We start from the raw sequence: 12581 nt of genomic DNA, 5'->3' as shown, positions 1-12581 counted from the left end.
AAGGAGGAGTCCTCCTCCTAGTAGGAGTAGGACTCCTACTAGGAGGGGGAAAGAAGTGGGGAGGGAGAAGGAAAGGGGGGCGCCGCCCCCCCTCTCCTAGTCCAATTCGGACCAGGGGGGAGGAGGCGCGCGACCCACCTTTGGCTGCCCCTCTCTCTCTCCACTAAGGCCCATATGGCCCATTACTTCTCCCGGGGGGGGGGGGTCCGGTAACCCTCCGGCTTTCCGGTTTTCTCCGAAATCACCCGGAACACTTCCGGTGTCCGAATATAGCCGTCCAATATATCAATCTTTATGTCTCGACCATTTCGAGACTCCTCGTCATGTCCGGGACTCCGAACAACCTTCGGTACATCAAAACGTATAAACTCATAATATAACTGTCATCGAAACCTTAAGCGTGCGGACCCTACGGGTTCGAGAACAATGTAGACATGACCGAGACATGTCTCCGGTCAATAACCAATAGCGGGACCTGGATGCCCATATTGGCTCCTACATATTCTACGAAGATCTTTATCGGTCAGACCGCATAACAACATACGTTGTTCCCTTTGTCATCGGTATGTTACTTGCCCGAGATTCGATCGTCGATATCCAATACCTAGTTCAATCTCATTACCGGCAAGTCTCTTTACTCGTTCTGTAATACATCATCTCGCAACTAACTCATTAGTTGCATTGCTTGCAAGGCTTAAGTGATGTGCATTACCGAGAGGGCCCAGAGATACCTCTTCGACGATCGGAGTGACAAATCCTAATCTCGAAATACGTCAACCCAACATGTACCTTTGGAGACACCTGTAGAGTACCTTTATAATCACCCAGTTACGTTGTGACATTTGGTAGCACACAAAGTGTTCCTCCGGCACACGGGAGTTGCATAATCTCATAGTCATAGGAACATGTATAAGTCATGAAGAAAGCAATAGCAACATACTTAACGATCGGGTGCTAAGCTAATGGAATGGGTCATGTCAATCAGATCATTCATCTAATGATGTGATCCCGTTAATCAAATAACAACTCTTTGTCCATGGTTAGGAAACATAACCATCTTTGATTAACGAGCTAGTCAAGTAGAGGCATACTAGTGACACTCTGTTTGTCTATGTATTCACACATGTATTATGTTTCCGGTTAATACAATTCTAGCATGAATAATAAACATTTATCATGAAATAAGGAAATAAATAATAACTTTATTATTGCCTCTAGGGCATATTTCCTTCAGTCTCCCACTTGCACTAGAGTCAATAATCTAGTTCATATCGCTATGTGATTAACACCAATAGTTCACATCTTTATGTGATTGGTTCACATCTCCATGTGACTAACACCCAAAGGGTTTACTAGATTCAATAATCTAGTTCACATCGCTATGTGATTAACACCCAAAGAGTGATCATGTTTTGCTTGTGAGAGAAATTTAGTCAACGGGCCTGCCAAATTCAGATCCGTATGTATTTTGCAAAATTCTATGTCTACAATGCTCTGCACGGAGCTACTCTAGCTAATTGCTCCCACTTTCAATATGTATCCAGATTGAGACTTAGAATCATCTGGATCAGTGTCAAAAACTTGCATCGACGTAACCCTTTACGACGAACCTTTTTGTCACGTCCATAATCGAGAAACATATCCTTATTTCACTAAGGATAATTCTGACCACTGTCCAGTGATCTACTCCTAGATCACTATTGTACTCCCTTGCCAAATCAGTGCAGGGTATACAATAGATCTGGTATACAGCATGACATACTTTATAGAACCTATGGCCAAGGCATAGGGAATGACTTTCATTCTCTTTCTATCTTCTGCCGTGGTCAGGCTTTGAGTCTTACTCAACTTCACACCTTGTAATACAAGCAAGAACTCTTTTTTTGACTGCTCCATTTTGAACTACTTCAAAATCTTGTCAAGGTATGTACTCATTGAAAAAACTTATCAAGCGTCTTGATCTATCTCTATAGATCTTGAAGCTCAATATGTAAGCAGCTTCACCGAAGTCTTTCTTTGAAAAACTCCTTTCAAACACTCCTTTATGCTTTACAGAATAATTCTACATTATTTCCAATCAACAATATGTCATTCACATATACTTATCAGAAATGCTGTAGTGCTCCCACTCACTTTCTTGTAAATACAGGCTTCACCGCAAGTCTGTATAAAACTATATGCTTTGATCAACTCATCAAAGCGTATATTTCAACTCCGAGATGCTTGCACCAGTCCACAGATGGGTTGCTGGAGTTTGCACATTTTGTTAGCACCTTTCGGATTGACAAAACCTTCTGGTTGCATCATATACAACTCTTCTTTAATAAATCCATTAAGGAATGTAGTTTTGTTTATCCATTTGCCAGATTTCATAAAATGCGGCAATTACTAACATGATTCAGACAGACTCATGCATAGATACGAGTGAGAAATCTCATCATAGTCAACACCTTGAACTTGTCGAAAACCTTTTGCGACAATTCTAGCTTTGTAGATAGTAAAACTACTATCAGCGTCCGTCTTCCTCTTGAAGATCCATTTATTCTCAATTGCTTGCCGATCATCGGGCAAGTCAACCAAAGTCCATAATTTGTTCTCATACATGGATCATATCTCAGATTTCATGGCCTCAAGCCATTTATCGGAATTTGGGCTCATCATCGTTTCCTCATAGTTCGTAGGTTCGTCATGGTCAAGTAACATGACCTCCAGAATAGGATTACCGTACCACTCTGGTGCGGATCTCACTCTGGTTGACCTACGAGGTTTGGTAGTAACTTGATCCGAAGTTACATGATCATCATCATTATCTTCGTGACTAATTGGTGCAGGAGTCACAGGAACAGATTTCTGTGATGAACTACTTTCCAATTATGGAGCAGGTATAGTTACCTCATCAAGTTCTACTTTCCTCCCACTCACTTCTTTCGAGAGAAACTCCTTCTCCAGAAAGTTTCTGAATTTAGCAACAAAATTCTTGCCTTCGGATCTGTGATAGAAGGTGTACTCAACAGTAACTTTTTGGGTATCCTATGAAGACACACTTTTCCGATTTGGGTTTGAGCTTATCAGGATGAAACTTTTTCACATAAGCATTGCAACCCCAAACTTTGAGAAACGACAACTTTGGTTTCTTGCCAAACCACAGTTCATATGGTGTCGTCTCAACAGATTTAGATGGTGCCCTTTTAACGTGAATGCAGCTGTCTCTAATGCATAACCCCAAAACGATAGTGGTAGATCGGTAAGAGACATCATAGATTGCACTATATCCAATAAAGTACGGTTATGACGTTCGGACACACCATTATGCTGTGGTGTTCCATGTGGCATGAGTTTGTGAAACTATTCCACATTGATTTAACTGAAGACCAAACTTGTAACTCAAATATTTGTCTCCGCGATCAGATCGTAGAAACTTTATTTTCTTGTCACGATGATTTTCCACTTCACTCTGAAATTCTTTGAACTTTTCAAATGTTTCAGACTTATGTTTCATCAAGTAGATATACCCATATCTGCTCAAATCATCTGTGAAGTTCAGAAAATAATGATACTTGCCGTGAGCCTTAACACTCATCGGACCGCATACATCAGTATGTATTATTTCCAATAAGTCAGTTGCTCGCTCCGGAGAACAGAGTCTTAGTCATCTTGCCCATGAGGCATGGTTCGCAAGCATCAAGTGATTCATAATCAAGTGATTCCAAAATCCCATCAGCATGGAGTTTCTTCATGCGCTTTACACCAATATGACCTAAACGGCAGTGCCACAAATAAGTTGCACTATCATTATTAACTTTGCATCTTTTGGTTTCAATATTATGATTATGTGTATCACTACGATCGAGATCCAACGAACTATTTTCATTGGGTGTGTAACCATATAAGGTTTTATTCATGTAAACAGAACAACAATTTATTCTCTTACTTAAATGAATAACCGTATTACAATAAACATGATCAAATCATATTCATGCTCAACGCAAACACCAAATAACACTTATTCAGGTTCAACACTAATCCCGAAAGTATAGGGAGTGTGCGATGATGATCATATCAATCTTGGAACCACTTCCAACACACATCGTCACTTCACCCTTAACTAGTCTTTATTCTGCAACTCCCGTTTCGAGTTACTAATCTTAGCAACTGAACTAGTATCAAATACTGAGGGGTTGCTATAAACACTAGTAAAGTACACACCAATAACATGTATATCAAATATACTTATGTTCACTTTGCCATCCTTCTTATCTGCCAATCACTTGGGGTAGTTCCGCTTCCAGTGACCAGTCCCTTTGCAGTAGAAGCAATTAGTCTCAGGCTTAGGATCAGACTTGGGCTTCTTCACTTGAGCAGCAACTTGCTTGCTGTTCTTTTTGAAGTTCCCCTTCTTCTCTCTGCCCTTTTCTTGAAACTAGTGGTCTTGTCTACCATCAATACATGATGTTTTTCTCGATTTCTACCTTCATTAATTTCCGCATTACGAAGAGCTTGGGAATCGTTTCCGTTATCCCTTGCATATCATAGTTCATCATGAAGTTCTACTAACTTGGTGATGGTGACTAGAGAATTCTGTCAATCACTATCTTATCTGGAAGATTAACTCCCACTTCATTCAAGCGATTGTAGTACTCAGACAATCTGGGCACATGCTCACTAGTTGAGCGATTCTCCTCCATCTTTTAGCTATAGAACTTGTTGGAGACTTCATATCTCTCAACTTGGGTATTTGCTTGAAATATTAACTTCAACTCCTGGAACATCTCATATGGTTCATGACGTTCAAAACGTCTTTGAAGTCCCGCTTCTAAGCCGTTATGCATGGTGCACTAAACTATCAAGTAGTCATCATATTGAGCTAGCCAAACGTTCATAACGTCTGCATTTGCTCCTGCAATAGGTCTGTCACCTAGCGGTGCATCAAGGACATAATTCTTCTGTGTAGCAATGAGGATAAACCTCAGATCACGGATCCAATCCGCATCATTGCTACTAACATCTTTCAACATAGTTTTCTCTAGGAACATATCAAAATAAACATATGAAAGCAAGAACGCGAGCTATTGATCTACAACATAGATATGCTAATACTACCAGGACTAAGTTCATGATAAATTAAAGTTCAATTAATCATATTACTTAAGAACTCCCACTTAGATAGACATCCCTCTAATCCTCTAAGTGATTACGTGATCCAAATCAACTAAACCATGTCCGATCATCACGTGAGATGGAGTAGTTTCATTGGTGAACATCACTATGTTGATCATATCTACTATATGATTCACGCTCGACCTTTTGGTCTCCGTGTTCCGAGGCCATATCTGCATATGCTTGGCTCGTCAAGTATAACCTGAGTATTCCGCGTGTGCAACTGTTTTGCACCCGTTGTATTTGAACGTAGAGCCTATCACACCCGATCATCACGTGGTGTCTCAGCACGAAGAACTTTCGCAACAATGCATACTCAGGGAGAACACTTCTTGATAATTTAGTGAGAGATCATCTTATAATGCTACCGTCAATCAAAGCAAGATAAGATGCATAAAAGATAAACATCACATGCAATCAATATAAGTGATATGATATGGCCATCATCATCTTGTGCCTGTGATCTCCATCTCCGAAGCACCGTCATGATCACCATCGTCACCGGCGCAACACCTTGATCTCCATCGTAGCATCATTGTCGTCTCGCCAATCTTATGCTTCCACGACTATCGCTACCGCTTAGTGATAAAGTAAAGCATTACAGCGCGATTGCATTGCATACAATAAAGCGACAACCATATGGCTCCTGCCAGTTGCCGATAACTCGATTAGAAAACATGATCATCTCATACAATAAACTCAGCATCATGTCTTGACCATATCACATCACAACATGCCCTGCAAAAACAAGCTAGACGTCCTCTACTTTGTTGTTGCAAGTTTTACGTGGCTGCTACGGGCTTAAGCAAGAACCAATCTTACCTACGCATCAAAACCACAACGATAGTTTGTCAAGTTGGTGCTGTTTTAACCTTCGCAAGGACCGGGCGTAGCCACACTCGGTTCAACTAAAGTTGGAGAAACTGTCACCCGCAAGCCACCTATGTGCAAAGCACGTCGGGAGAACCGGTCTCGCGTAAGCGTACGCGTAATGTCGGTCCGGGCCGCTTCGTCCAACAATACCGCCGAACCAAAGTATGTCATGCTGGTAAGCAGTATGACTTATATCGCCCACAAATCACTTGTGTTCTACTCGTGCATACAACATCAACACATAAAACCTAGGCTTGGATGCCACTGTTGGGGAACGTAGTAATTTCAAAAAAATTCCTACGCACACGCAAGATCATGGTGATGCATAGCAACGAGAGGGGGGAGTATGATCTACATACCCTTGTAGATCGACAGCGGAAGCGTTATGTCAACGCGGTTGATGTAGTCGTACGTCTTCACGGCCCGACCGATCAAGCACCGAAACTACGGCACCTCCGAGTTTTAGCACACGTTCAGCTCGATGACGATCCCCGGACTCCGATCCAGCAAAGTGTCGGGGAAGAGTTCCGTCAGCACGATGGCGTGGTGATGATCTTGATGTACTACTGTCGCAGGGCTTCGCCTAAGCACCGCTACAATATTATCGAGGACTATGGTGGCAGGGGGCGCCGCACACGGCTAAGAATATGATCACGTGGATCAACTTCTCTATTTCTGGGGTGCCCCTGCCTCCGTATATAAAGGTTCAAGAGAGGAGGAGGCCAGCCGGCCCCTATGGCGCGCCAAGGAGGAGTCCTCCTCCTAGTAGGAGTAGGACTCCTACTAGGAGGGGGAAAGAAGTGCGGAGGGAGAAGGAAAGGGGGGCGCTGCCCCCCCTCTCCTAGTCCAACTCGGACCAGGGGGGGAGGAGGCGCGCGGCCCACCTTTGGCTGCCCCTCTCTCTCTCCACTAAGGCCCATATGGCCCATTACTTCTCTGGGGGGGGGGGGTTCCGGTAACCCTCCGGCTTTCCGGTTTTCTCCGAAATCACCCGGAACACTTCCGGTGTCCGAATATAGCCGTCCAATATATCAATCTTCATGTCTCGACCATTTCGAGACTCCTCGTCATGTCCGTGATCACATCCGGGACTCCAAACAACCTTCGGTACATCAAAACGTATAAACTCATAATATAACTGTCATTGAAACCTTAAGCGTGCGGACCCTACGGGTTCGAGAACAATGTAGACATGACTGAGACATGTCTCCGGTCAATAACCAATAGCGGGACCTGGATTCCCATATTGGCTCCTACATATTCTACGAAGATCTTTATCGGTCAGACCGCATAACAACATACGTTGTTCCCTTTGTCATCGGTATGTTACTTGCCCGAGATTCGATCGTCGGTATCCAATTACCTAGTTCAATCTCGTTACCGGCAAGTCTCTTTACTCGTTCTGTAATACATCATCTCGCAACTAACTCATTAGTTGCATTGCTTGCAAGGCTTAAGTGATGTGCATTACCGAGAGGGCCCAGAGATACCTCTCCGACGATCGGAGTGACAAATCCTAATCTCAAAATACGTCAACCCAACATGTACCTTTGGAGACACCTGTAGAGTACCTTTATAATCACCCAGTTACGATGTGACATTTGGTAGCACACAAAGTGTTCCTCCGGCACACGGGATTTGCATAATCTCATAGTCATAGGAACATGTATAAGTCATGAAGAAAGCAATAGCAACATACTAAACGATCGGGTGCTAAGCTAATGGAATGGGCCATGTCAATCAGATCATTCATCTAATGATGTGATCCCGTTAATCAAATAACAACTCTTTGTCCATGGTTAGGAAACATAACCATCTTTGATTAACGAGCTAGTCAAGTAGAGGCATACTAGTGACACTCTGTTTGTCTATGTATTCACACATGTATTATGTTTCCGGTTAATACAATTCTAGCATGAATAATAAACATTTATCATGAAATAAGGTAAACAATAACTTTATTATTGCCTCTAGGGCATATTTCCTTCAGGGCCCTTCCTTCCTTCTCCTTTTCCCTTCCCTTTCCTTCCCTCCTACTCCTACTACTTGGAAGGGCTCCTAGTTCTACTAGGAAAGGGGGAATCCTACTCCCGGTGGGAGTAGGACTCCCCTAGGGGGTGCCATAGAGAGGGACGGCCCTCCCCCTCCTCCACTCCTTTATATACGGGGGCAGGGGGCACCCCAAAGAGACAACAATTGATCTCTTGATCTCTTAGCCGTGTGCGGTGCCCCCTCCACCATAATCCACCTCGATCATATCGTAGCGGTGCTTAGGCGAAGCCCTGCATCGGTAGAACATCATCATCATCACCACGCCGTCGTGCTGACGAAACTCTCCCTCAACACTCGGCTGGATCGGAGTTCGACAGACGCCATCGAGTTGAACGTGTGCAGAACTCGGAGGTGCCGTGTGTTCGGTACTTGATCAGTCGGATCGTGAAGACGTACGACTACATCAACTGTGTTGTGCTAACGCTTCCGCTTTTGGTCTATGAGGATACGTGGACAACACTCTCCCCTCTCGTTGCTATGCATCACCATGATCTTGCGTGTGCGTAGGAATTTTTTTAAAATTACTATGTTCACAACAGTGGTATCAGAGCCAGGTTTTATGCATTGATGTAATATGCACGAGTAGAACACAAGTGAGTTGTGGACGATATAAGTCATACTGCTTACTAGCATGTCACACTTTGGTTCGGCGGTATTGTTGGATGAAGTGGCCCAGACCGACATTACGCGTACGCTTACGCGAAACTGGTTTTACCGCCGTGCTATGCACACAGGTGACTAGCGGGTGTCAGTTTCTCCAACTTTAGTTGAACCGAGTGTGGCTACGCCCGGTCCTTGCAAAGGTTAAAACAGCACCAACTTGACAAACTATCATTGTGATTTTGATGTGTAGGTAAGAATGGTTCTTGCTAAGCCCATAGCAGCCACGTAAAACTTGCAACAACAAAGTAGAGGACGTCTAACTTGTTTTTGCAGGGCATTTTGTGATGTGATATGGTCAAGACATGATGAGATATAAGTTTTTGTATAAGATGATCATGTTTTGTTGAAGTTATCGGCAACTGGCAGAAGCCTTATGGTTGTCTCTTTATTGCATAAGATGCAAGCGCCAAATAATTGCTTTACTTTATCGCTATGCGATAGCAATAGTTGCAAAAGCAATAGTTGGCGAGACGACCATGTGACGACACATTGATATAGATCAAGATGATGGAGATCATGGTGTCATGCCGGTGACGATGGAAATCATGATGATGCTTTGGAGATGGAGATAAAAGGCACAAGATGATGATGGCCATATCATGTCACACATTTTGATTGCATGTGATGTTTATCTTTTATGCATCTTATCTTGCTTTGATTGACGGTAGCATTATAAGATGATCTCTCACTAAATTTCAAGATAAAAAGTGTTCTCCCTGAGTATGCACCATTGCCAAAGTTCGTCGTGCCCAGACACCACGTGATGATCGGGTGTGATAAGCTCTACGTCCATCTACAACGGGTGCAAGCCAGTTTTGCACATGCAGAATACTCAGGTTAAACTTGACGAGCCTAGCATATGCAGATATGGCCTCGGAACACCGAGACCGAAAGGTCGAGCGTGAATCATATAGTAGATATGATCAACATAGTGATGTTCACCATTGAAAATTACTCCATTTCACGTGATGATCGGTTATGGTTTAGTTGATTTGGATCACGTGATCACTTAGAAGATTAGAGGGATGTCTTTCTAAGTGGGAGTTCTTAAGTAATATGATTAATTGAACTTAAATTTATCATGAACTTAGTCCTGGTAGTATGAGCATATCTATGTTGTAGATCAATAGCTCACGTTTAGCTCCCCTATTTTATTTTTGATATGTTCCTAGAGAAAACTAAGTTGAAAGATGTTAGTAGCAATGATGCGGATTGGATCCGTGATCTGAGGTTTATCCTCATTGCTGCACAGAAGAATTATGTCCTTGATGCACCGCTAGGTGACAAACCTATTACAGGAGCAGATGCAAATGTTATGAACGTTTGGCTAGCTCAATATGATGACTACTTGATAGTTTAGTGCACCATGCTTAAACGGCTTAGAATCGGGACTTCAAAGACGTTTTGAACGTCATGGACCATATGAGATGTTCCAGGAGTTGAAGTTAATATTTCAAGTAAATACCCGAGTTGAGAGATATGAAGTCTCCAACAAGTTTTATAGCTAAAAAATGGAGGAGAATAGCTCAAGCAGTGAGCATGTGCTCAGATTGTCTAGGTACTACAATCGCTTGAATCAAGTGGGAGTTAATCTTCCAGATAAAATAGTGATTGATAGAATTCTCTAGTCACCATCACCAAGTTAGTAGAACTTTGTGATGAACTATAAAGGGATAACAGAAATGATTCCCAAGCTCTTCGTGATGCTGAAATCGACGAAGGTAGAAATCAAGAAAAGCATCAAGTGTTGATGGTAAACAAAACCACTAGTTTCAAGTAAAGGGACAAAGGGAAGAAAGGGGAACTTCATGAAGAACGGCAAACAAGTTGCTGCTCAAGTGAAAAAACCCAAGTCTGGACCTAAACCTGAAACTGAGTGCTTCTACTGCAAAGGGACTGGTCATTGGAAGCGAAACTACCCCAAGTAATTGGCGGATAAGAAGGATGGCAAAATGAACATAGGTATATTTGATGTACATGTTATTGATGTGTACTTTACTAATGTTTATAGCAACCCCTTAGTATTTGATACTAGTTTAGTTGCTAAGAATAGTAACTCGAAACGGGAGTTGCAGAATGAACAGAGACTAGTTAAGGGTGAAGTGATGATGTGTATTGGAAATGGTTCCAAGATTGATATGATCATCATCGCACACTCCCTATACTTTCGGGATTAGTGTTAAACCTAAAATAAATGTTATTTAGTGTTTGCGTTGAGCATGAATATGATTGGATCATGTTTATTGCAATACGGTTATTCATGTAAGTTAGAGAATAATTGTTGTTCTGTTTACATGAATAAAACCTTCTATGGTCATACACCCAATGAAAATGGTTTGTTGGATCTCGATCGTGGTGATACACATTTTTATAATATTAAAACCAAAAGATGCAAAGTTAATAATGATAGTGCAACTTATTTGTGGCACTGCCGTTTAGGTCATATTGGTGTAAAGCGCATGAAGAAAATCCATGCTGATGGGCTTTTGGAATCACTTGATTATGAATCAGTTGATGCTTGCGAACCATGCCTCATGGGCAAGATGACTAAGACTCCGTTCTCCGGAACAATGGAGCGAGCAACAGATTTGTTGGAAATCATACATACTGATGTATGTGGTCCGATGAATATTGAGGCTCGCGGCAGGTATCATTATTTTCTGATCTTCACAGATGATTTGAGCAGATATGAGTATATCTACTTGACGAAACACAAGTCTGAAACATTTGAAAAGTTCAAAGAATTTCAGAGTGAAGTGGAGAATCATCGTAACAAAAATAAAAGTTTCTACGATATGATCGCAGAAGTAAAATATTTGAGTTACGAGTTTGGCCTTCAGTTAAAACAATGTGAAATAGTTTCACTACTCACGCCACCTGGAACACCACAGTGTAATGGTGTGTCCGAACGTCGTAACCGTACTTTATTAGATATGGTGCGATCTATGATGTCTCTTACCGATTTACCACTATCGTTTTGGGGTTATGCATTAGAGACAACTACATTCACATTAAATAGGGCACCATCTAAATCCGTTGAGACGACACCGTATGAACTATGGTTTGGCAAGAAACCTAAGATGCCGTTTCTTAAAGTTTGAGGTTGCAATGCTTATGTGAAAAAGTTTCAACCTGATAAGCTCAAACCCAAACCGGAGAAGTGCATCTTCATAGGTTGCCCAAAAGAAAATGTTGGGTACACCTTCTATCACAGATCCGAAGGCAAGATATTCATTGCTGAGAATGGATCCTTTCTAGAGACGGAGTTTCTCTCGAAAGAAGTGATTGGGAGGAAAGTAGAACTTGATGAGGTAACTGTACCTGCTCCCTTATTGGAAAGTAGTTCATCACAGAAATCTGTTCCTGTGACTACTACACCAATTAGTGAGGAAGCTAATGATGATGATCAAGTTAGTACCGAACCTCGTAGGTAAACCAGAGTGAGATCCGCACCAGAGTGGTACGGTAATCCTGTTCTAGAGGTCATGTTACTTGACCATGACGAGCCTACGAACTATGAGGAAGCGACGACGAGCCCAGATTCCGCGAAATAGCTTGAGGCCATGAAATCTGAGATGAGATCCATGTATGAGAACAAAGTATGGACTTTGATTGACTTGCCCATTGATCGGCGAGCCATTGAGATTAAATGGATCTTCAAGAGGAAGACGAACGCTGATAATAGTGTTACTATATACAAAGCTAGAATTTTCGCAAAAAGGTTTTCGACAAGTTCAAGGTGTTGACTACGATGAGAGTTTCTCACTCGTATCTATGCTTAAGTCTGTCCGAATCATGTTAGCAATTGCCGCATTTTATGAAATCTGGCAAATGGA

Source organism: Triticum dicoccoides, chromosome 4A, assembly GCF_002162155.2.
Source record: "Triticum dicoccoides isolate Atlit2015 ecotype Zavitan chromosome 4A, WEW_v2.0, whole genome shotgun sequence".
NCBI lineage: Eukaryota > Viridiplantae > Streptophyta > Magnoliopsida > Poales > Poaceae > Triticum > Triticum dicoccoides.
The sequence above is the reverse complement of the archived record's forward strand: the minus strand, read 5'-3'. Positions refer to the sequence as shown.